General features: G+C 36.5%; 1 protein-coding gene across 5 annotated transcripts in view; it reads left to right on the top strand.

The window, feature by feature from the left end:
• EPS8 (EGFR pathway substrate 8, signaling adaptor) overlaps positions 1-25,371 on the top strand; it is a 169,091-nt gene that overhangs the window by 44,619 nt on the left and 99,101 nt on the right. The window contains exon 1 of one of the 5 annotated variants that reach the window (XM_077952571.1): positions 8,315-8,436. The gene's annotated coding sequence lies outside the window, so the exon portion shown is untranslated. 5 annotated transcript variants of the gene reach the window in all.

Raw genomic sequence — 25,371 nt, 5'->3', positions numbered from 1 at the left:
AAATATTAGCTGGCAAGTGCTCAAATATTAGCTTTTGTTATTCTTACTGGTCAGTTTCAGTCACTATAGTTCATCCGTGTATACTTGGATCTAGAACAGTATCTGCATTTAAATAAATTTCTTTGAAGGACCAATTAAATAAGGAAGGGGCAGAGGAAGACCTATGAGATCACGTGGTATCTCATAGGGTGAAAGAGGAAGGAAGAGGCCAGCTCTTTTAACAAAGTGCTATTTCCATGGTTGTTGAGCTCCACTCTAGAAGAAAGTTTCTTTTTCCTTAATCATTAAGACTTAGTGTTGCTGGTCTCAATGCCACGTTGCAAAGGCAACAGTTTGATTAATCTAAGCTGGAGTAGCTAATAGTTTCCCAGTGGACTTTACACTTTAAAAGATGATATTTGCTAACCAATTACCTCTCTCCTCTTGGTAGTGTTTTTGTTGCCATCACAAAGTCAGGGACAGGGCAGGCTAGATAAATTGCAGGGCCAAGAGCAAAATGAAATGTGGGGGTTCCAGCTAGGAAAGTCACTTTCCCCTTCTACCCCAAACCGCAGATGGTCAGCCTACAAGCGATCCTGCCAGGATTCGCTTGGTACCTGAATTAGGGGTGGGCAAGAGAACCCCACTGAGTCATCCACCTAAAGTGGTATCTCACTGCTGGCTCAGGAGGGGGATGGCCATTTCCTCTCTGCAACCCACTTTCTGTCCCTAGTGGAGGGGGCTGGCCGGAGGCAGGACTGCACATGAGCCACAGTGCTAAGCCAAGCTCTGTTATCCCTTTGGGCTTTATGTACAAAACACAAATTCAAAGATACAGTTATTAAGAATTGAAAGATTATTATCACAGAACAAGGTCCTGAACCTTTTGAGCCCACGACTGTATGCAGCTGCCTGCCCATGAAGTCCACGTTGGTGAAGAACAGATTTTTAGATATACCTCTCTGGGTAGGGTCTCCCTTGTGGGCAGTCCAGTTCTGCCTCGGAACTTGGATTTTAGGACAAGTCTCCATTATTGGTCAGTTTCTTGGCTGCGGCTGCTTTGGAACATACAGGTCACTAAAAGCACCATTTTTTAAAAAAGAAATTTACCTTTTTTCTATCATTACCAATCCACATAGATGTACTCAACTTAATGGTCATGGACATGATGCATTAGCCATGTTTCTCTTAATTTCACTACAGGGAGGTATTATTGTTTCCACTTTACACACTGGAAACTGAGGCTCAGAGTAGTTGATAAGTGCCTTTCCTGAAGTCATGTATTAATTGGCAGAGCTGAAGTTTAAACTTGGGAGAGACTGTCTTATTCCTTAGCCTTATTCCTGTTTCCACTGCCTCTCATGAAAGTTTTAGCATTAAATCTATATGACACATATGTTCTGGCGGCAGTTTTTTTGCCTCAGGAACTTCCCATTTATTTATTTATTTTTATTTTTAAAATTGTTTCTAGATGGAGTCTTGCTCTGTCGCCCAGGCTGGAGTGCAGTGGTATGAACTCGGTTCACTGCAACCTCCACCTTCTGGGTTCGAGCAATTCTCCTCCCTTGGCCTCCCGAGTTGCTGGGATTACAGGCATGCACCACCACACCTGGCTAATTTTTGTGTTTTTAGTAGAGATGGGGTTTCACCATGTTGGCCAGGCTGGTCTCCAACTCCTGACCTCGTGATCTGCCCACCTTGGCTTCCCAAAGTGCTGGGATTCCAGGTGTGAGCCACTGCTCCCAGCCTAGGAATTTCCTATTTAGTGAACTTAGTGTGTATACTTGTAAGTGCTCTAGAGTTTTTCAGCCCTATAAGGATTTTAGTTATTAATAGGGATTTGGTCCGTTATGCAATAAGATTGTGCATCTAGGAGTTTGATTTTTTTTTCTAGTGTTTTGCTCACAAGTTTTCTAGACTGCTCAGATTTTTCCTTTGAGCATGATTTTTATCCTTAACTTTGCTGTCACCTCGGAGTAACTTCTTTTGGTTAGTATTCTCTGTATTCCTGAGTCCCTGTGTGTCAGAGAATGTAAGAGTTGAAAATAGTAGACTACCACAAGGCAACAAACATTGCTTTTTAAAAGCTCATTAAAAACCATCTAAAGTGACTCTCAAGGGACCTTTAGAGGCTTCTTTGAAAAGCTTTGTTTACTAGTAGCCTTCTGTACTAGTCAGAGTTCTCCAGAGACAGAAACAATAGGATATGTATTGATGGATGGATAGATGGATGGATGGATTATAAGGGGTTTATTAGGGGAATTGACTAACACAATTGTGGAGGCCGATAAGTCCCACGATAGGCCATCTGCAAGCTGGAGAACCAGGTTAGTCGATTGTGAGCCAGGGAAGCTGAGGACCTAAGACCCCAAGGAGCTACAGGTGTGAGTCTCAGGGTCCAAAAGCCAGAGACCCTCAAGTTCTAACATCCAAGGTCAGGAGAAGAAGGGTGTCCTGACTATGGAAGAGTGGGAAGAAATTCACCCTTCCTCCACCTTTTTGTTCCATCTGGTCCCCCAGTCGATTGGATGGGTGCCCATCCACATTCAGGGCAGCAGATCCTTCTCACCAGTCCACCAACTCACACACTAATCTCTTCCAGAAACACCATCACAGATACACACAGAAGTAATGTTTTACCAGCTATCTAGGTATTCCTTAATTTAATGAAGTTGGCACCCAAAATTAATCATCATACCTTCTGTTTAGGAATGTCAGTGGTCGAGAATGTGGACTGTACTGTCTGACAAATGTGGCTCAAATCTTGCCTCTGCCCCATGACCTTGGGACTTTCAACACTTTTCATAACCTCTTTAGGGCCTCATCATCTTCACCTGTAAAGTGCGAGTAATACTTACTACTCTCAGGTTATTGTAAAGATCACATGAACTGAGGTATATGATGTGTTTGGTGTTGTACCTGGCACATAGAGTGCTATCAGTGAGTGGTAGCTATTATTATAGATCAAAGGATCTAGGCTTAGAAGAATAATCCAGGGATGTAGTCTGTGCTCTATTAGAGCAATCTGCATAGACATGCCTCTGTGGGCTAAGGGGTCAGAATAAGACCAAATGAAAGTCTCTTGAGAGTCGAGTCTCAGGGTTGGTAGATTTAGCTCCACCATGGACTGTTTAACTGTGGCATGCTTAATGATTTAATCTGAAGTCCTTGGAGTGAAGGTGTATGCTTGTATGTGGATTCAACAAACATTTATTAAGCACCTGCTACTGCCAGGACTTTGTAGGTGCTGGTATTACAAAAAAAGCAAGTTGGCCTGTGTCCTTTTGTAGTTTATATTCCAACTATGAGACAAATATGCAAACAAATGACTGATATTAAATACAACATAAGTGCTTTAAGGTAAATGCAGCATGGTCCAGGGGATAAAGTGAGTTAGAGGGAAGTTGTTCTTTGTTAACATTTTATCTTCAGGGCTAAGAATGCCCTTATTATAGAAGGACCTTCAGTAAGTTCAATGAATTATTTTGATATTTTTAGTATAGATTAATCCTTCAAACACCAAACATATTGAAAATGTAAGTTAACTTTGGGTATTTAAGTGACAGAAGCCCATCTTTAAATTTTCCTAGCAATATTATTTATCCTTAATCTTCACAACTTAGGTGAATAGGAGTTACAGGCAAAATCTTGTTAATTATGTGAAGCCTACTAATAGCTGCAATATACAGAAGGGTTTCTTAGTCACTCAGAGTGGGTGTGTTTCTAAATGATCATTTACACCTATGGGAAATATTGCTGGCATTTGAGAAATGACTCTAATATTAGTTAGAATAAAAGTGATATTAATTAGAATAATAGTTGGATATTCATGATTAAAATATTAGCTACTATGTATTAAACACTGTCTACCAGAAATAACACTAGGAAATATATGTATTTTGGTAGTTTATATATAAGATTAAAATAATATTTCTATGAAGAGCGAATTCCCCTCATTTACTATTTGTTTAGCTAATTTTAAAGTTTGTATAAAAAATGGAAAAATGCTGCTCTTTCTTAGTCTCTGAGTTTTTAATGGCAGGAGTCATAGGGAAATTTTTGATGTACTTACAAAAAGCACCTGAGGAATATAGAGCAAATAGATCCAAATCATAAACATATGTTGGTAAATGAGCAAAAATGGAAAATAATTTGTGTTGAAGGACTGTTGAAACAGTTTTAATAATAGCTCTTAAAAAAGAGTCACTAGGATGTGCTTTGAGAACTATACCTTCTATAACACAATGGCATCATTAAGTTTTTAATATTTGGGTACGTAGTAGTTAGCGTCATGGGCTCTGAAGCCAGACTTTCTGTTTACAATTTTAGTTCTTCACTTACCAGTGTCACTTTGGGCAAATAATTTAGTGTCTTCATGCCTCAATTTTATCATCTATTAATTTAGGATAATAATAGAACTTCCCTCATAAGGTCATTGTGAGGATTAAATGAGTTCATATATGTTGGGCACTTAGAGCAGAGCCTGGAACACAGTAAGCTCTCAGTGAATGTTAGTTGTTGTTATTGTCATTATTTTTCTTTGTAGAGAGGAGGAGAGATGGAACTTCTGATGCTTATTTTTAATCTATGTTACAGAGTCTTGCCTTTGGTATATTTTTTCTAAACTATTTTGTTTGTTTCAGCCTTCTTAAAGTCACGCTTCGCAACCCTTTCTGAACTAAAGCTTCCAGGCTTTGAAATTCAGTAGCTGATAATGTCATAAAAGGAGAAAACTAAACATTGTATGTCTTTTGTTTAACCTCTGTTACAGTACCAAATAGTATTACAACTTATTGATATTTGTGGTAGTATTTTCTATTGAGCTGTGAGCTTTTTGAAAGAAAAAACCTACACTGTTGTGTTTAGTACACTGTCTGGTACTAGGTATGAGGCCTGAGCCCCTAATAGTTGTTCTATTAACTATTCTAACATCTCATTTATCAGGTTTACCTAATAGTGTGCTTTTCAAATTTAAAAACAAGTGAATTTCCTAGCTGTCTAGCTACATGAATTAAAGTGCATTACTTTAAATACGAAGATTTTATTTTTTTTTAACGATTTAGGATAATTTTTCTTATAAGCATTGAGCACATCCCATCCTTCGTAAGCATAATGTAAATTCATCATTATGCATACTGTTTATTTGGGCTGTAATATAGTGTCTCCATGGAGGGTATTGATATATGCTTGGTTGTTTGGTTCTATATCACATATTCTCAGGATGCCTTATGCATTTTTTCTTTGCATCTTATGTATTATTTTTCTCTTATTATTATAATATATCAATTTCTTTCTTATATTCTTTCTTTCTGCCACATCTAGCAACCCTAACTTCCTAAATTCAAATTTAATGCTTCTAACCTGCTGCGGATTGATTTGCTAATTTTAAAGTTTGTATAAAAAATGTTTGTATAAAGTTTGTATAAAAAAGTAGAAACATTAGAACCTAAAGAAAAAGAAAGATTTATTAATAAGATGTTAACCAAGCTTGAGGGCGTCTTCTGTGAGTAAAATGCAGAAGTTCAGCACATAGAGGGTGTGACATCTATTTAGCTAGCCATATAGGTTTTATACTTTTTTTATGACATTGCTCAGGTTGTCAAATATGTGTGGCCTGCAGGCAAGTGATTTTTTTATTATATTAACGTCTGTACAAAAGAATGGAATTCTCATCTTCAGTATTTCCATAGTGTTAACTTATGGCATGGGAATTCAAATGCAGATCTCCCTTACTCCAAAGTCCATTTTCCTTGCTGCTAGACTCATGTTATAAAAAAGTTAATATTGTTAATTATTATAGTTCGTTAAAGTGCCATGGTAACTAGGGTAGTTTTTGGTTTAAAACACAAACTCGGCCGGGCACAGTGGCTCATGATTATAATCCCAGCACTTGGCAGGCTGAGGCAGGAGGATTGCTTGAGCTCAGGAGTTTGAGACTAGCCTGGGCAACATAGTGAGACCTTATCTCTACAAAAAAATATAAAAAGTAGCGGGATGTGGTGGTACACACCTATGGTCCTAGCTACTTGGGAGGCCAAGGTGGAAGGATTGCTTGAGCCCAGGAGGTTAAGGCTGTAGTGAACTATGATAGTGACACTGTACTTCAGCCTGGGCAACACAGCAAGACCCTGTCACGAAACACAAAAAACCACAAATTCTTTGTCTTTGTCCTATTATTGGCATTTTTTCCTATTTGAGTTTTAAAAAATATTCCCAATTATGGATTATTTAAATATTTAATTGATGGATACATATTCAACATATATTTTACAATAGTAAGTTACACAGATATAGGTTACATTTAATAACATGTACTTTTAAAAGGTCTACAATTTAAATAACCTGATTACTATGTTTATTTATAGTCTTTGAGCTCAATACACGTGCCCAACTACATAGAAGAAATACTTAAATGTGCCTATTTTACTTACAGTGTATAAAATGCTAGAAAAATATTAAAAAGATGCAAAATGAAGTAGCTTTGAGGCATTTGGGATTAGACATGGATTCAAATCATAGTTTTAATCTTAGAATGTTAGCTTTTTCAGTACTTCCCAAGGTTACTGTAGGGATTAAGTCAAGTAGCATTAACATGGGATGCACCATTTGACAATATTTGATCCTTCATGATCTCTTTCTTCTTCATTGTTTCCATCTATATAATTTTGAATCTTGATAAAAAAGAGGAAACAAAAAAGTATAGGAGAGAATGAAATATATTTATTAAGCAAAAGCAACTATGGGTTACATATTGTGCTTCAAAATGAATATTTTACTTTTATCATTTTGTTACATGCAGAACCCCTTTAATTTAGCCTTCATTGGACTGAAGTAGAAATGTAAGAATTGGAGCTTATTTTCATTTCTGAGGTGAGTTCATTTGTAGAAAAATTAGTATATTTGAATCAGTCTGCTGTTTCTTTGGAAACTTTGTCATTTGCATGTACTCAGAAATACTGCAATTATCCATGAAATGCTGTTAGTGTGAAGTCGTGATGAGGGTCCCAGGCTAGGTGTTCGGAGCTCCCTGTCAACACCTGGGCTGTGCTGCAGATGCCCTTCAGTGTTGTGACCCTAGTTCCTTGACGTCTTTGTGTCAGTTTGCTTATTTTTAAAATGGGAATGGTGTGGCAGTTGGCCCTGCTTACCTTCCAGCTTACATGTTATAAGAATCAATTGAGATCATGGATATGAAAGTATTTTATTATGAAAAATGTAAGGTAAAAGTAATAATATTGTGAATTGTCACAGTGAGTTAAATGGGAATTAACTCATTACATGCAGAGAATCTTTTAAGCATGAAACTTTTGAATGTTATTGTAGCCTAGTGCCCCTGGAACAGTAGTAAGACAGGGCCATCTTATATGTTGTTTCTGAATAAACTGGCAAACAAATAGAAGAAAAGGAAGAGGAGGAAGCAGCTGAGGAGGAAAGAAAACAAAACTAAACTGATTATATGGTCTTGAAAGCATTGGCATTTTTAGAATTATACATCACTTGGAAATTTTTGAAGGAATTATTAATCTATAGGTAATTAAAAATGAATTTTCTGGCCAGGCGTGGTGACTCACTCTTGTAATCCCAGCACTTTAGGAGGCTGAGGTGGGAGGATTACTTGAGCTCAGTAGTTTGAGACCAGCCTGGGCAACATGGAGAAACCCTGTCTCTACAAAAAATACAAAAGTTAGCTGTGGGTCTCACCTACTCGGGATGCTGAGGTGGGAGGATCACTTGAGTCCGGGAGGTCAAGGCTGCAGTGAGCTGAGATTGCATCAGTGTACTCCAGCCTGGGCGACAGAGTGAGACCCCTTTTCAATAAAATAAAAATAAAAATGAATTTTCCATTAAAAACCAGCTTATGTTATTTTCAATGTTTTTACATTTCTTGCTGTGGAGAAAACCCTAGTCCCTTCTCTAGAATTTTAATCATTCATCTGGATGCCTTGATATATGTGGTATGATGCTTAGTAAAATGGAATGGATAGTTCTTCTATCTCCATGAGTTTTCCCATTTGTTTGGTTTTCTTTTTACCTGCCTTTATTTCTGTTGTTGTTACTCTTCCATCCACCAAGAACATGTGGTCCTCTTATCTCTGGGCTGAGGTTTTTTCGCATGTCCTTTTATTCTTTCTTCATCTCACAAAAGATATACCTAGGTTTTTTAAAGGTGCCAGGATACTATTGAATGAACGTAATTACTATAGGATAATGGTTTGGCTTTGTGTCCCCACCCAAATCTCATCTCAAATTGTAATCCCCAGAATCCCTCTGTGTTGAGGGAGGGACCTAATGGGAGGTGATTGGATCGTGGGAATGGTTTTATCGTGTTGAACAGTTCCTCCTTCACACACTCTCACCTCTCGCCTGTTGGATGGGCTTGCTTTCCCTTCACCTTCCACCGTGATTCTAAGTTTTCTGAGGCCTCCTAGCCATGCTTCCTGTTAAGCCTGTGGAACTGTGAGTCACTTAAACCTCTTTCCTTTATAAATTACCCAGTCTTGTGTAGTATCTTTATAGCAGTGTGAAAATGGACGAATATACTATATTTCTTTCCAGTATCTGTTTTGGGAGAGGAATGCTGGTCAGCTGCTAGTAAAATTATCTCCATGTACTCCATTATTTAGGTATTCTTCGATTCTAGTGTGGTGGTCATGACTACCTAGGTGGTCATTTTTGTCTAATGTTGCAGCTGCTATTTTTGTGTTTTCGTCTAGAAGAAAATGTTATATTTTCCTCTCATAGCTTACTTATTCTGTTCCTTGCATAATGATTGAGGTGACTGTATTCAAGGCCTTAACAATGATTAACAACATGTCCCTTAATCTTCAGAGCTAGCCCAAGAGTTTCATTCTCCTGTGGCCACTGTAACCTCTAAACTATGAGTAATCTGGCAAGTACTTTTGTGTTCTCTCTATTGCAAATCATATTCTTTTTTATCTTTAAGAAATGCTTCTTAGTAAATAGTAAGTCATTTATTTGACTTCTCCAAAAAATAATTGACTATTAAAAGAAAAATAGTTTTAAGGAACATTTACCAGTTGCTTTTTTATGTAGACAGTGAGTGTAGGATGTAGCAAAAAGAACGGGTTTCGTAGTCTTCACTGTTTAGTTCTGGGCATGCATGCTCTCTGAGCCTTAAATTTTATAGTTGTAAAGAGGGTGTAGTGTTGGGATTGTTAGGCTTAAATGAGATAGTATATATAAAATGCCTAGTACATTGAGGAGCACAAAGAAGTTCACAGAATAATGTAATTATTGTTATTACAGGTATCTTCTCCTCATTGTTGTTGTCATTATCACCATGATTATGTGGGAAAACCTAAAGGGAGTTTTGTACTAAGGGGCTCAAAATGGAATGCGTTGTTGATGAAGGTCTCGATACAGTAGATCACCTTGACAAATTGTGTGTAGTCATCGTTTCTTTGATACACCATTCATCTTCGTTAAGATGAGACTATCCAGCCAGCCCTAGAGATGTGCCAACATTTCTGGCTGAGATTACTATAGGTTTATGAAAATGGGTTAATTGGTCACTGATGAGCTGCGTTACTGGGAATAGGGTTAGAGTTTTATGAAATGCATAATTTAACTTTAGACTTATCTACTCTCAGGAGTAGGCAGTTATTTAAGTAGTAGCCAATTTGAAAGAAAAAAAATCTACCTTTTCAGTTTGTTTCCTTTTTATGGATAAAATGAAAAAATTCCATCCTGAAATCAGATTTTAAGGAAGAGATACATATAGTGATTAACCCTCCAGCTTCCTTTTGCCTACACACACACACACAGGCACACACACACTTTATCTTCTGTTTTTCATTCAGAATATGACTGCACAAGCTGTAGGGGTTAGCTAGCAGCACATTGAATAGCTTCTTGCTGCTAGTTTGGGGGATGATTGAAATTATTGACCCTTACATGAAGACTAAATGAAATCTGTTTATGCAAGAATACTAGAAAAAAATCTTCTCTATTCAGAAAATACTTTACCTCTTAGAATCTTTAACATGAAGTCAGTCACATGATGTAAAAAAGCCAATTAAAAGTCAATTAAGGCCAGGCGCGGTGGCTCATGCCTGTATTTCTAGCACTTTGGGAGGCCAAGGTGGGTGAAGTTGGGATTTTGAGACTAGCCTGGCCAACATGGTGAAACCTCGTCTCTACTGAAAGTACAAAAATTAGCTGGGCATGGTGGCAGGCGCCTGTAATCCCAGCTACTCGGGAAGCTGAGGCAGGAGAGTAGCTCGAACCCGGGAAGCTGAGGTTGCAGTGAGCCGAGATCATGCCATTGCACTTCAGCCTGGGCAACAGAGTGAGACTCTGTCTCAAAAAAAAAAAAAAAAAAAAAAAAAAAAAAGTCAATTAAACATTTTTAATGGTGGAAGTCTTATTAAAGTTTTATATTCCGAATTTGTCTTCTAAATACTTTGAAAAAAGACTAAACATTTCGAAGGCTACAGGAATTCTGTTTAGAGGATTTGGTTAAGCTAGCTAAAAACCTGGATAGCAGTTGCCCACGACATTTTAATTATTCTATCTAAAAAAGATGAATTTCTATGTCACATAAAGACATGCATTTAAGGTACTATGATATATATTTTTGACTGAACTTTTTGCACAAGATGCATTTCTGAAATAAGTAAATGGAATATTTTAAATGTCATTTGTGAATCTATTTTTAAAGCAGTATTTAACATCTAATAGACCTCGTGTGCTATTGTAGATGTTCTTATTTATATGTAAAGGAGGGCATGCTATTTGTATCTCTTTTTTAGTTGTGTGGGAGATGCAGTTATTTTCTGAGGGGAGTGAAGGAAAAGAAGGGCTATGTTATAATTTGAGGACATAGTTATTATGGGAGACTTTCTTAAGGAACCAAAAAGAAAGGAAGTATTGGTGAGCAGCGGTCAGAAACTAGTCAATACTGATAACAATGTATAGTGGTCCCAATAGGTTCATAATTACCTTAAAAGGAAAACAGGAAGCAAATATAGAGAAGATTGAATAGTCGTATGCCAGGGTAAAGAAAAGGCCCCTGCCCTCAAAGAGTTTATAATTTTATTCACAAACTAGAATTATCTATCTTAAAGTCCCATAGTTTTTAAGCTGCCTGCAGACAATTACAGTCTAGTTCTAGTGTATCTTGTGGAATCTTTATTTTTCAGATTGTCTTCAAGTACCTAGCTCCATGCTTACAGTTTATACTCCCAAATATTGGTTAAATTAAACCGGATGGAATCAAGTGCTAAAGGAAAAGTCATGCTTTTATTCTTCTTCCAGTGATGGACAGCAGAAGTTTTAGAGTAATCAAGATCTGAATTTAAAACCTGGCTCTGCCACTTAGGTGGTCTTGGGCAAGTACCAAGCTCTGAGCTTTTATTTCCTCTGTTGTAAAATCATGATTATCATACTTATTTCATAAGTTAGCTGAATGGGTAAATGACTGTGTGTGTGTGTGTGTGTGTGTGTGTGTGTGTGTGTGTACTACAAAAGTGTTTATCAAATAACTGTAATTATCAATATGGTTATCAAAACTAAGGAAAAGTTGAGATGGCCCCAAAGTCATAGAGATGGGAGTTAATATAATGGAGAGGGTTCCAGGTGATGATGGACTTCAGAAGCTACACAGGTGAATTTACAGTGTTGTGATAGCCAGTATGGACCCATTTTAGGTTCTTGATCCCTAGAAGTGTATTGTCAATAGTTAAATCAAAATGTATTTAAACAGGATTAATCTGGAAGTACTATTCAAGAGGTTGTAGGGAGGTACAGACCTTGAGAGTTAATCATACCTATGTAAACATTAATGAAGGCACTGTACATATCAAAATAAACCATATTCCTGCTTATGAAAAATACCTCAACATATTTAGACAGATTGAAATCATACATGCATTCTGTGAACACAGTGGAGACAAACTAGCAATCAATAACAGAAAGATGAGTAAATCTCCAACATTGAGAAGATACGCAACACGTTTCTAAATAATCCATAGGATAAAGAGGAAGTTTCAAGGGAGATAAAAAATACATTGACTAAATGAAAATGAAAACAGAATATATCAAAATTTGTGGGACACAACTAAATAAATTCAAAACTAACAGAAATGCAGAATGCCTTTGAGTCCTTTGATGCCATCAGTAGATTGGAGAGGACTAATGAAAGAATCGGTGAGCTTGGAGGTAGGGCAATAGAAACTTTCCTAACCGAAGGCATAAGAAAAATGAAAACATTGAAACAGAATATTGAAGAACTATGAGACAATTACAAAAGGTGTAATGTATGCGGAATGGGAATACCATGAGGAGAAGAAAGAGAGAAAGGATCAAAAGAAATATTTGAAATAATAATGACTGAGAATTTTCCAAAATTAACGACAGACATCAAACCACAAATCTTGGAAGCTCAAAATTAATGCCAGACACCAAGCTCAGGATAAACACCAAAAAATCTACAGACAGGCATGTCTTACTTAAATTGCAGAAATTCAAAAACAAAGGGAAGATTTTTGAAAGGTTGAGGGGTAACTTCACCTTACCTTTAAGGGATTAAGGGTAAGAATTATGTCAGACATCTCTTGAAAAACCATGTAAGCAAGAAAAGAGTAGAATGAAATATTTAAACTATTGGAAAACAGAAACAAAAATCACTTAGAATTCAGTATCCAGTAAAATTATCCTTCAAAAGTGAAGGAGGAGTGAAGACTTTCTCAGACAAAAGAACTGGGAATTTGCTGCCAGCACAGTGCCTTACAAGAAATGTTTTTTAAAAAGATGGATTTACAAATATTTTCTGCTAGTCTGTGGCTTGTCTTTTCGTTTTCATAGTGTCCTTTAGCCCATTTTTATTGGCTTGAATATTTTGCTACCAAAGTTTGATATTAACATATATTGTGCTTTAAATATTTCTAGAAATAGCATCTCTGCAACCAACATTTTCAGTATAAACTTATTGAAAGTCTCAGGAATGGAGTGTTATTTTGTGTTCAAGTAAGTCACAAAGCATAAATATTTCACTGAAATGTAAATAGTAAAATCTATTATTTCAGGATTTGTATTTTCATGTAAAAGATACATGCTATCCTCACATAAATATGGTGGTATTAGGAGTAATGCCTGACTCTTCAAATTCAATTAATGACTCTGCACCCAGGAGAGCATTCCTGATTTTTGTTGCTGTGTTTGTGTAACATTCTCTAAGGTTCTTTGTAGTGAGGAACAGATTACCTTTCCATGAGTCAGGACCCCGTCTTATTAAAAGGGCCACTGCTATAATTTCTTTAAGCTTCATCTTGGATTGTTATTAGCTTGGCACAGGACACTGGATAAATTATATACACACACATACACCCCGAAGAAACCCCCTGGTTTGAAAATGGAATCTATGAATTGGCTTCCGTGTCTGCTTTGAGAGTTATTGCCATGGTGATGAATAGTCTGCTGAGTTTTATGGTTGGCATGATTCTTCTGGATTAGGTCACTTGTGTTTTCTTTCTATAATACCAGTTGACTACACTTTCGGTAAGAGTTAAAGTTCCATCACTAAAAAGCTAGTAGGGAGAATGCAAAACTAATGATTTAGTAGAATTAGCTACATCAATGCTTTTAATCTGTTGATTATTCCCTTTCAGTGCTAAGTAGCAGGGGCTTACTCATTTCACAGGGCTTTAAATCTTTCCATTGCAATCAGACCTGGTAGGGAATTATTCTGTGCTGCAGTTACAAGTTTTTCATCATTTATTAAAGCATTATGGGATAACCATCTTGATAAAAGCATCTTGGAAACTAGACCTATTTATTCCTTTTTGCGGGGGAGGATGGAGTCTCGCTCTGTCACCCAAGCTGGAGTGCAGTGGCATGATCTTGGCTCACTGCAACCTCTGCTTCCCGGGTTCAAGAGATTCTCCTGCCTCGGCCTCCAGAGTAGCTGGGATTACAGGCATGCACCACCATGCCCGGCTAATTTTTGTATTTTTAGTAGAGACAGGGTTTCACCATGTTGGTCAGGCTAGTCTCGAACTCCTGACCTCGTGATCCGCCCACCTCGGCCTCCCAAAGTGCTGAGATTACAGGCGTGAGCCACTGCGCCCAGCCTTATTCTTTATTTTAATGAGTCAGAATTTTAAATACTTTGCCTTACTGTATTTACAAAAGTTGTAGCAATGGGTCAGTTGTCTTAAGTTAAATTTATTAGTATCTTCCAACATTAAAGGAAATATTAAAGTGTTTCAATTATGTTTAAAATAAAACACAAGTATGAGGAGTGATGGACACAAGTAAAACAGTTTGGGGTAATAAAATGAGTTGTTGATTTAGAGATATATACTATATGCCAAATGGTCATTCTACTTGGGGATATAGTGAGAGTTAATCTACTTGGGATCATTGCTTCTAAAGCAAACCCAGTTGTGTAAAGTCCTACATATAAAGGTAGATATTAAATCCACCAGGGAAATAATCAGAAACCCAGGTGCCCAGGCTTTGTAAAAAATTTAAACAGTAAAACCATAGTCACCTGTACTTAACTTGGATTTAACTAAACAAATTCATAAAATTTCCTGAGTGGAATGATGGTTTCAGAGAGCTAGTGAATTTCAGACCCTGAAAAAATACTGCTCACTGAATCGTAGTCATTCTTAACTGTTTAACAATTTAAATCTAAGTTGTCATATGCAACAAGGTTTAAATTAGTACAGTTCTGGTTATGCTGTGTCTTTTCTAACTCATAACTTTCAGTAATGAAAATAGCTTTCTATATAATTAGCCTGAATTAGATTTTCCTCTCTTTCCCTTCTACATCACTAATGAAACTGGAGTAATCATTTCTGCTTCTAGGATGACTGTATGATTTCATTTATCCCTAATATAGTACACACTCCATACTAGACACTCAGGAAATCTTTATTTATTCTTTCAGGAGGCAAAGCAGGAACAGATTAGCTAATTACCAGCTCAGACCAAGTTAAGAATAATAAAGCTACAGATTATCACTTCAAAATTTGCCTTTTTGCCGTCTCACTATTTTAAGGAATGCCCGCTCTATCACTAATATCTCTGGCAAGAAAGCATTCCATGTGTATGTATATAAGTGTGTATCTTCATTTTTTGCTGTCACCACACAGACATCAGGCTTTTTCACAAAATCTGACCCCCTCTCTTGACCATTTTTTATAACTATCTGGCATGTATCACTACAGAGCTTTTGTTCTAGTCCTTCTACTTGGACTTTGGCAGATTTGAACTCTGCTGAGCCAGTGCTATCCTCTTCAGGGATATGTTTTTAAGATTTTCTTCCTTGCCAACCACAGAGACTGAATTTTATATCCCACAGACGAGTTTGAGATTTCCAGCCCCTTCCATAAATCCCATCACTCTGTCACTCTTGACAGTGTAATTATCCCTCTTGTTTCTTGCTGCTTTCCTGCTTGTAATCTTTGTTCCTCAACATGTCCTTCATCTGAAAAAAAGGCACCCAATCCTTCTTCCTTTGTCAGCTCTTTAATTTCTCTTGTGAAATAATCTTCAGATATCAGCTCCCCACAAAGCCTTACTGGAGGAGAAGTGGCAATTTGCTTCCTTAAATTTTTCTGTCTATTCAGTTTTCATGAGTGACTAATAACTAGCCATCATATTAAAGTCTTCTGATCTTATATTTAAGTATGATTTTTTAATTAGATTTATGTTTTGTTCAGTGTTTATGCTGTTCAGTGTATGCATGTGGTATGTGTATGCTTTTAATATGTGTATCTATACTTTTGTATGTAATACAGATAAACCTAAAGGCCAAATTCAGCATCTCGTTTTTGAACCAATCAATCAGCCTACTGATGTGAGACAAATTTCAACAAATGCTTAAGACACATCTGATAAATATATAATAAAACTTGTATGTTGACAGAGCTTGTAAATTTTTAAAATTCATATTTTTCCATCTTTTTTTTCATTTCCGTTATTTGATGATGATGAATCAGGATTCTTTTAATGAAATAATGAGATCTTTGCAGGTCTGATGTTCAAGGTTGATACTGTGGTGGTGAGTGAATCACCATATAATGAAGACCCATTGTGTTACCCTATTTTAGAATTTTTCATAAGGTAACAAAGGTATGAGAATTAAGCAGGATAGTGTAAATGAAGTGCTGTGTAAATTGCAAAATGTGTGTGCACACCCGCACAGATTTTTCTTGTTTTTTTTTCTTTCTTTTTTTTTGAGACAGGATATCACTATATTGCCCAGGCTGGATTTGAATTCCTGTTCAGTCCTCCTGTTCAAGTGATCCTCCTGCCTCAGCCTCCCAAGTAGCTGGGATTACAGGTGTGAGCCACTGCATCAGCTACCTGGCTTTTCCTGAGATCTCTGAGAGTGATTTCAGGTGATACACAGTTAGTGGTATGAGATAAAGCACATTGCTGCTAAAATTCCAGACAGTCCCCATAAACGAGTAGAAATTGCTTCAGTTATCTAGCAGGTAAGTGTCAGATTTGCTGGCTTATTCTGGTTTATTGACACAGACCTGTGGACTTGTGGTATCCTATTGGAATGCAGAAGGACATTTACCTTGAATAAGAAAGTCCATTTTTTTTTTTCCTAACAAGATACCTAGGAGTGAATGATTTGTGGATATTGAATTTTTTTCATTGTGAAATAATTCAAAATGACAAAGCGAACTGAAGACTCATTATTTTCATGCATTGTATGCTATTTTAAGTTTTAGGAGAAAAGAACTTTGGAGATTGTATTTGTCTGTTTTCACACTGCTGATAAAGACATACCCAAGACTGGATAATTTATAAAGAAAAAGAGGTTAAATGGACTCATAGTTCTATGCGACTGGGGAGGCCTCACAATCATGGCAGAGGGTAAAAGGCATGTCTTACATGGTGGCAGGCAAGAGAGAATGAGAGCCAAGTGAAAGGGAAAACCCCTTATAAAACTTTCAGATCTCTTGAGATTTATTCACTACCATGAAAACAGTATGGAGGAAACTATCCCATGATTCAGTTATTTCCCACCAGATTCCTCCCATGACATGTGGGAATTATGGGAGCTACAGTTCAAGATGAGATTTGGGTGGGGACATAGCCAAACCATATCAGAGATTGAAAAATTTTAAAAGTAAAGTGATATCCATACTTGCAGATATTGAGATGTCTGTAAACAGTCTCCCTTACAAAATAGAGCAATGCCAAGATAATTTTTGTGGGAGATATACTTATGTATATCATATGTCTTTCTAAAATATCAATACATAAGACTCACACAAAGTGACTATTTAATATGTACTTATTATACCATAACAGCCAAATTTTGAAATGCAATTAGAGCTGATTTGAATTAATTTCTATGATTTGACAACACAGAAAACTTTGATAAACTTTATTCATATTCAGAAAAGCTACTTCTTCTTTCTGGATCTAAGTCTCATGTTTACCTAATGTTGAAGTCTTTGAAAGCAGACTTTTTGGTGACATTTGACACATACGTTATACATAAAGTACACAGTTTATCCTGGGAGTCTGAGATGAAAATTCTGAAAGTTCATAAATCTTAGGATTCACTGACCCAAAGGTGATGTTTTGATTTCATATTAAGAAGCCACAGAATTTTTCTGTTAAGTCAGTGAATACTAGAATATTCAAAGTCAATAAAAGATAAAGAATAATGACAGATGTATCTATATAAATGATGTAATGGTGCTTTTGTACAAGTATAGTTAACCTGTTGGTTATCTTCAAACTTAATTCTGTATTTGCAGTAAAAATTAAGGTGATCTTCTGGGATTTGAGAGGTAGCATGAGGTTAATGGGTAAATTTCATCTTCTTCTACTTTCAAGTAAAGTGTAAAATGACTTTACTTGAAAGTTGATCAAAAACTTTTGGTTTTGGGTTAAGTATAATTAGAATAATCTATGGAGGTATACAGAAAGGATTACCACTTCATGAGATTTATAAAAAGATAAACAGATGTGGTTTTTAACTTAAGGATGTTATCGATAATACAGAAAGACATAATCTGTAACCTTTTTTGAAGTGTAGATATAGAATAGGTCTACATTAATTTTTTAACTTAGAATTTGACACTGAAAACATAAATCCAAGATGTGTGTATATTTTGGTCTTGAGGAAAAATATTATGCATATTTATACCTTATACATATACAATGAAAAACCCACACTGATGACTAACAAATGATTCCTATTGATCTAAAAGGAAAAAGATGAAAAATCAACAAGAAAACATTGAAAACTTTAAGAGAAATGGTTTTAAAGAAAGGGTAACATCATTACTAAGCAAAGAAATAGTAATTTTTTCCTCTATCAGATTGAAAAAGTTTTTTTTTTTTGGTTTTTTTTTTTGGGTTTTTTAGAGACAAGGTCTCACTCAGTTGCTCAGGCTGGAGTGCAGTGGCACAATCACGACTCACTGCAACCTTTACCTCCCAGGCTCAAGTGATTCTCCCACAGTAGCCTTCCAGGTAGCTGAAGCTACAGGTGTGTGTCACCATGCTCAGCTAAGTTTTTGTATTTTTTGTAGAGATGGGATTTCACCATGTTGCCCAGGCTGGTCTCGAACTCCTGGGTTCAAGCGATGCATCCCCCTCAGCCTCCCAAAATTCTGGGATTATAGACATGAGCCACTGTGCCAGCCTTGAAAAATGTTTTTTAGTTTTTGTTTGTTTGTTTGTTTGTTTTTAAAACAAGTGATATCCAGTGTTTTGGTGAGAGTGTAAGAGAACAGAAAAAAAATTCTACTGGTGGCTGGGTGCTATAGTCTGAATGTATCGCTCCATAATTCATATTTGAAACCTAATCTTCAATGTGATAGTATTAAGAGATGGGGCCTTTTGGAAGGTGATTAAGTCATAGAGAGCCCTCATGAATGAGATTTGTGCCTTTGTAAAAGAGATGAGAAGGAACTGTTTGCCCCTTCTGCCATGTGAAGACACAAAGGTGCCATCTTTGAAGCAGAGAGCAAGTCCTCACCAGACACTGAATCTGCTGGCGCTTTGATTTTGCACTTTTCAGCCTTTGTTGCTATGAGAAATAAATTTCTGGGTTTTTTTAACAAATTACCCAGCATAGGGCATTTTTGCTATAGCAGTCTGAATGCACTAAATTGGCGTAACATCTCTGGAGGGAAATTTGGACAGTGTATTAATAATGTAGAGATGGGCGTATCCTGTTACATAGCATCTTCTTTAGAATTTTACATTAAGACAACATGCTGGAATAGGCATAAAGATTTATGTTCAAGGATGGCAGTTTTAGATTGTCTTTTATTTTTTAGTTGCAGATTTTTATGATAAATATTAGCAATGTAACTGCTCAAGGAAAAATTAGTTACATAATTTTTTTTGGTGGGGGGTAACTGTTTTAAATAGGCTGTAGAACAAGCTTGTCCAACCCGAGGCCCAGGACAGCTTTGAGCACGGCCCAACACAAATTTATAAACTTTCTTAAAATGTTACGATTTTTTCTTGCTTTTTTTTTTTTTTTTTTTTTTTTTGGTAGCTCATCAGCTATCGTTAGTGTATTTTCTGTGTGGCTCAAGACAATTCTTCTTCTATTGTAGCCCAAGGAAACCAAAAGATTGGACACCCCTGATGTAGAAGACTTCAATGAGAAATCATAGTGCGATGGTCTTTTTGTTGTGACTTCTCAGGATACTTTGAGTTAAAAGGTTATAAAACCATACAGACAGTAGCTGCCTTTGGAAAAAAAAAGTTTATGTATGCATTAAAAAAAAACACTAGAAAAATATATAAAATGTGAAAGCATTTATCTCTGGCTAGTAGGATGACTCATGATTTTTGTTCTTAAAATATTTTTGAATGTTCTAACTTTCTGCCATGGATTTACTTTTATGATCAGAAATAATATTTGTAAAATATAATAAAAAATAAAAAAGTCTGATATTTGGTGCTGGATGAAACACTAGAAATCCTGCAGGCACTTCTTTCTATTTGTTGTAGTAAAGTGTGCTTTTATTACTTTTAAGTTTTCAGGAAAATCCTTTTAACCTGATGCACAAGACAAAGGCAAACAAGATTGCTGTCTTTCACAAGAAATGGAGGATAAAATGTACTATTCCAAAGGACTTCCTCCCAAACTGATGGGCTGAGATGTAGAGCAGTGTGCCTTCTAACTGGAGAGCTGCTTGAGGGTTTGGAGATGAAATTTTCTGTCTATTGGTTCACAGAACTGGCTGCTTCCAGATAGTCACTTTTTTTTGTTGAGCTCCACAAACCTCGTTCTTTTAGCTGAGTATTACGTAGTTTTTCCAGCATTGCTTTCTTTCCCTCATTACATCTAGGAAAACAGTTTGGAGATGAGCTACTGGAGTTAAAAAAATCTATTTGGTTTTATTTGTCAATTAAAAAACTATTTGGTGTGTGCTAGGTTTATTTTTGTGAGTGGGGAATGGCATATGACTGTATATTACAGACATGGGTGGGGGGGTTTCCTACAGACTGTGAATGGGAAAAGTTTGAGTCACTCTGTTGTGGTATTTGTGTTATAGTATTTTCTTGCTTTCTTTTCACTTTGAGTATATGTGGACATATTTTTGATTGCCTTTACCTATTATGTGCCAACTATTGTACTAAGTGCTGGGGATACAGTGGTAAACAAAGGCTGGCCCTTGCCCTCAAAAATGGGACAGATAGGGCAAAAATAAATGACATGCAACATCACCTACTGTAGTAAGTGGTCAGGAGAAAATAAAAAATGTCCTCACACAGAGATTAATGCAAGAGGGTGGGTTAGATCTGGGGATAGATAATCTCATACAGCACTTTAAATATCTGGGCGTGCTTCTCTGAGCAAGTGGTAGATAAACAGGCTTAAAGGATGAGAATTGCTAAGGAGTGGAAAACTTGAGTTTCAGGCAGAGGGAGCAACATGCCCAGGGAGTCCAGGGCTGGGCCAAAGTGAGTAAGGAGGCAATGGAAAGAGACAAAGCTGAAAAGTGAGGCAGGGGACAGATCCTAAAAGGGCTTTTAGGTGACACTAAGAGGTTTTGATTTTGCTATAAGGGCATTCAGACAACACTGAAGGGTTCTAAGTAAATAACATGACCAGATTTAAGGAACACCCAATTTTATGAGCACTAAGTGTATGATTATTTGTAACACTTAGCAGAATGTGACTGTCAATGAACCTCTTTTGCAGTATGCTTTGGTTATATCAGTAGTGTGACCATTATGTTCTTAGTCACCCTGGAGTAAAGAAGAGTTCTAGTTGGGCATAATGGCACGTCTGTAATCCCAGCTACTCAGGAGGCTGAGGCAGAAGGATTGCTTTAGCCCAGGGGTTCAAGTCTAGCCTAGGCAACATAGGAAGACTTTATCTCTTAAAAAAAGAAGTTACAATTTATCTTACCTCATCTGATCCCAAGTGTTATCTAGCAAGGGGGAAATATTTGAATTATTTAGAAGAGAAAACTCAGATGTGATTTTTTAAATCTACCATTTATTACTTATAGTTAATCGGGTACTATGCTATACTCTTTTCGTATATTATTTGAAAATAATATGTGAAGAAGATACTCTTATTTTCATTTTATAGATAAGCAAACAGATTTAGTAATGTGGTCAAAGTTGTGTGGCCTTAAAGTATGAAGTTGGGATATGAGCTTGTTTTGTACATGAACCTGAATTCTTTACAAGTGTGTTCTACTGCCAATACTGATGATTTGTTTGTCACATAACACTAAATTGTATAGCCAGGAAAATAATTAAGGTTTAGATTTCAAATCCATGGCTTTTTGGCCATAACATGCCACCTCTTGACATTGTTGGTTTAATCTGTATTTCATAGCCCCATGTCAAAAATAGAAGGGGATTAGATACCATTTTTAGAATTGTAATTAAGAGGTCTTAAACTATAATCTAAATAAAGGTTAAGAACGGGTTAGGAGAATAAGCATTTTATCAGTTGAAAATAAACTTAAAAGGGATCCTTCATGTTTTGCTCAGCCAGGGTAAACCTTGACAATTTTCAGCCAAAGGCCCTAACTAAATTCTGCCACCTAGGCCAACTCTAGTCCAATGATATTCAAATAAATTAAACCATTTTAAAAACTGATATATCCTCTAGCAATTTAATATAGGTGTATCATGGTGGCATTCAGCTTCAGCTCATGTGTTGCTGTAATATCTTCTGTTTATATGACTGCATTTCTGTTATGTGTCACTGACACGGCTTGTCTGCTTTCAAGCCTCTTCTGTCACTCCTATTTACTGGTAACATACAAGCTTCAAGGACCATTTGATGTGCAAATTTAATTGCAGGTTTTACTTTTAAAGGAAGGATGACATAAGCTATATCATTTTAACAACTATTTGCACAGCTTTTTCTAAACTGCTACTCTGTGTATTGTAAAGCTTCCTGACTTGTCAAGGCTGCTTGCTCAGTAATTAACTTATATGTAAGTAAGTATGTATGTGTATATATATGTATGTTTATATATATGTGTATATGTACATATATATATGATGATGTTTTGCAGTGTTTCAATAGGTACATCCTTTGGAATTAAACTTGGGCATCTCCCCGGATTTTTTGATAAGAGGACACCTTATCAGCATTCACAGTTCCTTCTTTGTATTTACTGATTTGCCTCTTTCTCTTCCTTCCTTCCTCGCTTCCTTCCCATTGCTATATAGCACATGATTACAGGTAGGAGAGGTTAAGTCTCGCTACCTAGCTAATGTGATAATTTCCCGACAGTATTTCAGAGTTAAGGTAAAACTACTCCGGAAAGGATTGATACTTCTATAAGAAATGCCTTTTTTGTTTTTTTTCCTTTCTAAATGGCACTTAAGAACCAGAAGCACTCATGTTTTTAATAAGCTGAAGTAGTCCTGTCATTTTTTTTTTTTTAGAGTTTAACTTTTTGTGGAAAGGACAGGCTTTGAGGACAACATTGTAAGTTTAAAAATGCTATTTTACAAGGACCTTCTAGACAATTCTTTTGATATGCGTTCACCAACATGTCCAGCTAGCTCATTTGGGAGAATATGAGACTCTTGATAGGCACTCAGCAAGCTAATTACAGTGGATGGGGGTTCCATTTGAGCCAGGTGAAATGAGGAAAGTCTAAGTAAAATCTTATTAATTATGGGAAATATTGATACTTCATGCCAAAAGCTTTCATTTTCCCTGCTTCAATTCTTTGTACCTATTGTGTTTTAGCAGATTCTATATTTAAATGGGAAATTTTCAACAGAAATGGGAGGCTCTGTAAATATTGTTACTTAACAATTTGTAAGGTGAATTTGCAGATGTCCTCATAGTGACTCATAATTTTTCCTTATTCGTCATTAGGTTTTGTGACTATTTGGTTATTTCTTTTTTCAAATTTTATGTTGAGAAGTGTAAAACTGCTAGTTACTGTCTTCTAGCCAAAATCTAATTAAATAGGTTTTCTCCTTTTAAATTTGAGTTAGGAAAATGTTCCGGGGTATTGGATCTGAATGAGACTGTACAAATTGGTCTCACTGGTCTCATTTTACAGGTGAGGAAGTGGAGGCTGAGCGAGGTTAAGTTACTCACCAAAGGTTATAGAGCTATTAAGTGGCAGACTTGGTGCACAAACACAAGCTTTTGGTTTCCTTGTACTGAGGTCTTGACACTTTACAACTAATCTTTAGTTATAGGACATGAATGGAAATGAGAAATCACTTTTTCCCCCAATTTTTTTGTGTCTTGGTGGCTTTTTAACTGAAATTGTCAAATAAGATCGTGTCTTATTGGAGCTATACAGTGATTTCTAGGTTGAAAATGACGTTTAAAATCCATAATCAAATTAATGTGTGTGGTGTTTCCCTTAATGCATTCCTAAACATTGCCAATTTAAGGCAAAACTATCATTTTGTTCATTTATATTCCCTGTTACATAATTTTGCAGTTCATCTTTCTCAAATCAATATTTTCCTAACTTAGACTACTAATGCCATCTGTACACTTAATTTATGGTCTCACTCTTCTAAATAACTTATGGAAAGAACGTATACTATTGGTCCTGCTATTTATATTTATTCACACCAAGAAATGTCCATTTCATTTTTGTTTTTTTCTTTGTTTTTTCTTTTTTTTTGAGACGGAGTCTCATGCTGTCACCCAGGCTGAAGTACAATGGTGCGATCTCTGCTCACTGCAACTTCTGCCTCCTGGGCTTAAGCGATTCTGCTGCCTTCACCTCCCAAGTAGCTGGGATTACAGGCACGTACCACTGCGCCCAGCTGATTTTTGTATTTTTAGTAGAGACGGGGTTTCACCATGTTGCCCCTTGAACTCCTGACCTCAGGTGATCCACTCGCCTCGGCCTCCCAAAGTGCCATGATTACAGGCGTGAGCCACTGTGCCTGGCCCCCTTTTTTCATTTTTTCTACCTTTAATCCTGGCTCTATAGCCAAACAATAGCTTCAACCCATACTGACTCATTGAATATTTTAACAAATTCCTGTCATTTACATGCCATGCACGTTTGTCTTTTTGCATGACTGTAGTTAGATATGATTCTCCCAAAGATGAGTCATATTACATCTCCTGTCCCTCTCCAGGTAAGTTGTTAAAGCATTTGGTTAGTCATTCTATCCATATGAATTTAACTAGCTTAACATGTATGTAATTGAAATTTGACAATATGTAGTTTAGAGTGTTTCTTTAGAAACTTCTTTTGGGTTTCTTACTCCCACTGAAAAAGGTATTAAAGTTAGGAGAAGAAGGATTGGTTTAGAGAAGACAAAGCAGAAAGTGGATCTTATGAGAAGAAGGAATGAAGGACCGATGAGGAATTGGGGTTGAACAATACAGGAACTGAAAGTGAAATTTTGCTTATACTTCCAAGATGAATGGATTGTGACATTGTTGATCGATTCTGCTTGGTTGTCCTAACAGCTTATGTAAGTGACCTCACATCATTTTGGATCTGATGATCTTAGCTGACAGATTATGTTACAGCCTATTTTGTCTGCCTCTATATTTGTAGTTACAAAGTATGGGAATATAGGGCAAGGTTACCAGTAAAGATGTGTGTGTGTGTGCAATTTCCAGCTTCCTTCAAGAGCTTTGGAAAAAAGTACAGTAACCAAATCTGTCACATTCCAAATATATAATATTTCATGTGACTATTTCTGGTAAACTGCCCTATAGTAGAAAACTGAAGGAATCAGCAAATACCTCATAAGCTTTGCTTAGATTGCCCCACATCATTGATATCCTGTGTATGTATATGAATGACTATGGATGGTTTACAGTCCATGCCATTTCTAAAATTAATATTTGGACAATGATTTGCCATATATCAGCCTGTGCCGGATTAGCCTTTCGTAAGACTTCATTAACATCTTTACTGATAGATAATTCAGGAGCCAAAGGTATATCAGAAT

This window comes from Macaca mulatta, chromosome 11, assembly GCF_049350105.2.
Source record: "Macaca mulatta isolate MMU2019108-1 chromosome 11, T2T-MMU8v2.0, whole genome shotgun sequence".
Lineage (NCBI taxonomy): Eukaryota > Metazoa > Chordata > Mammalia > Primates > Cercopithecidae > Macaca > Macaca mulatta.
This window is presented reverse-complemented; position numbering and strand designations above follow the sequence as displayed.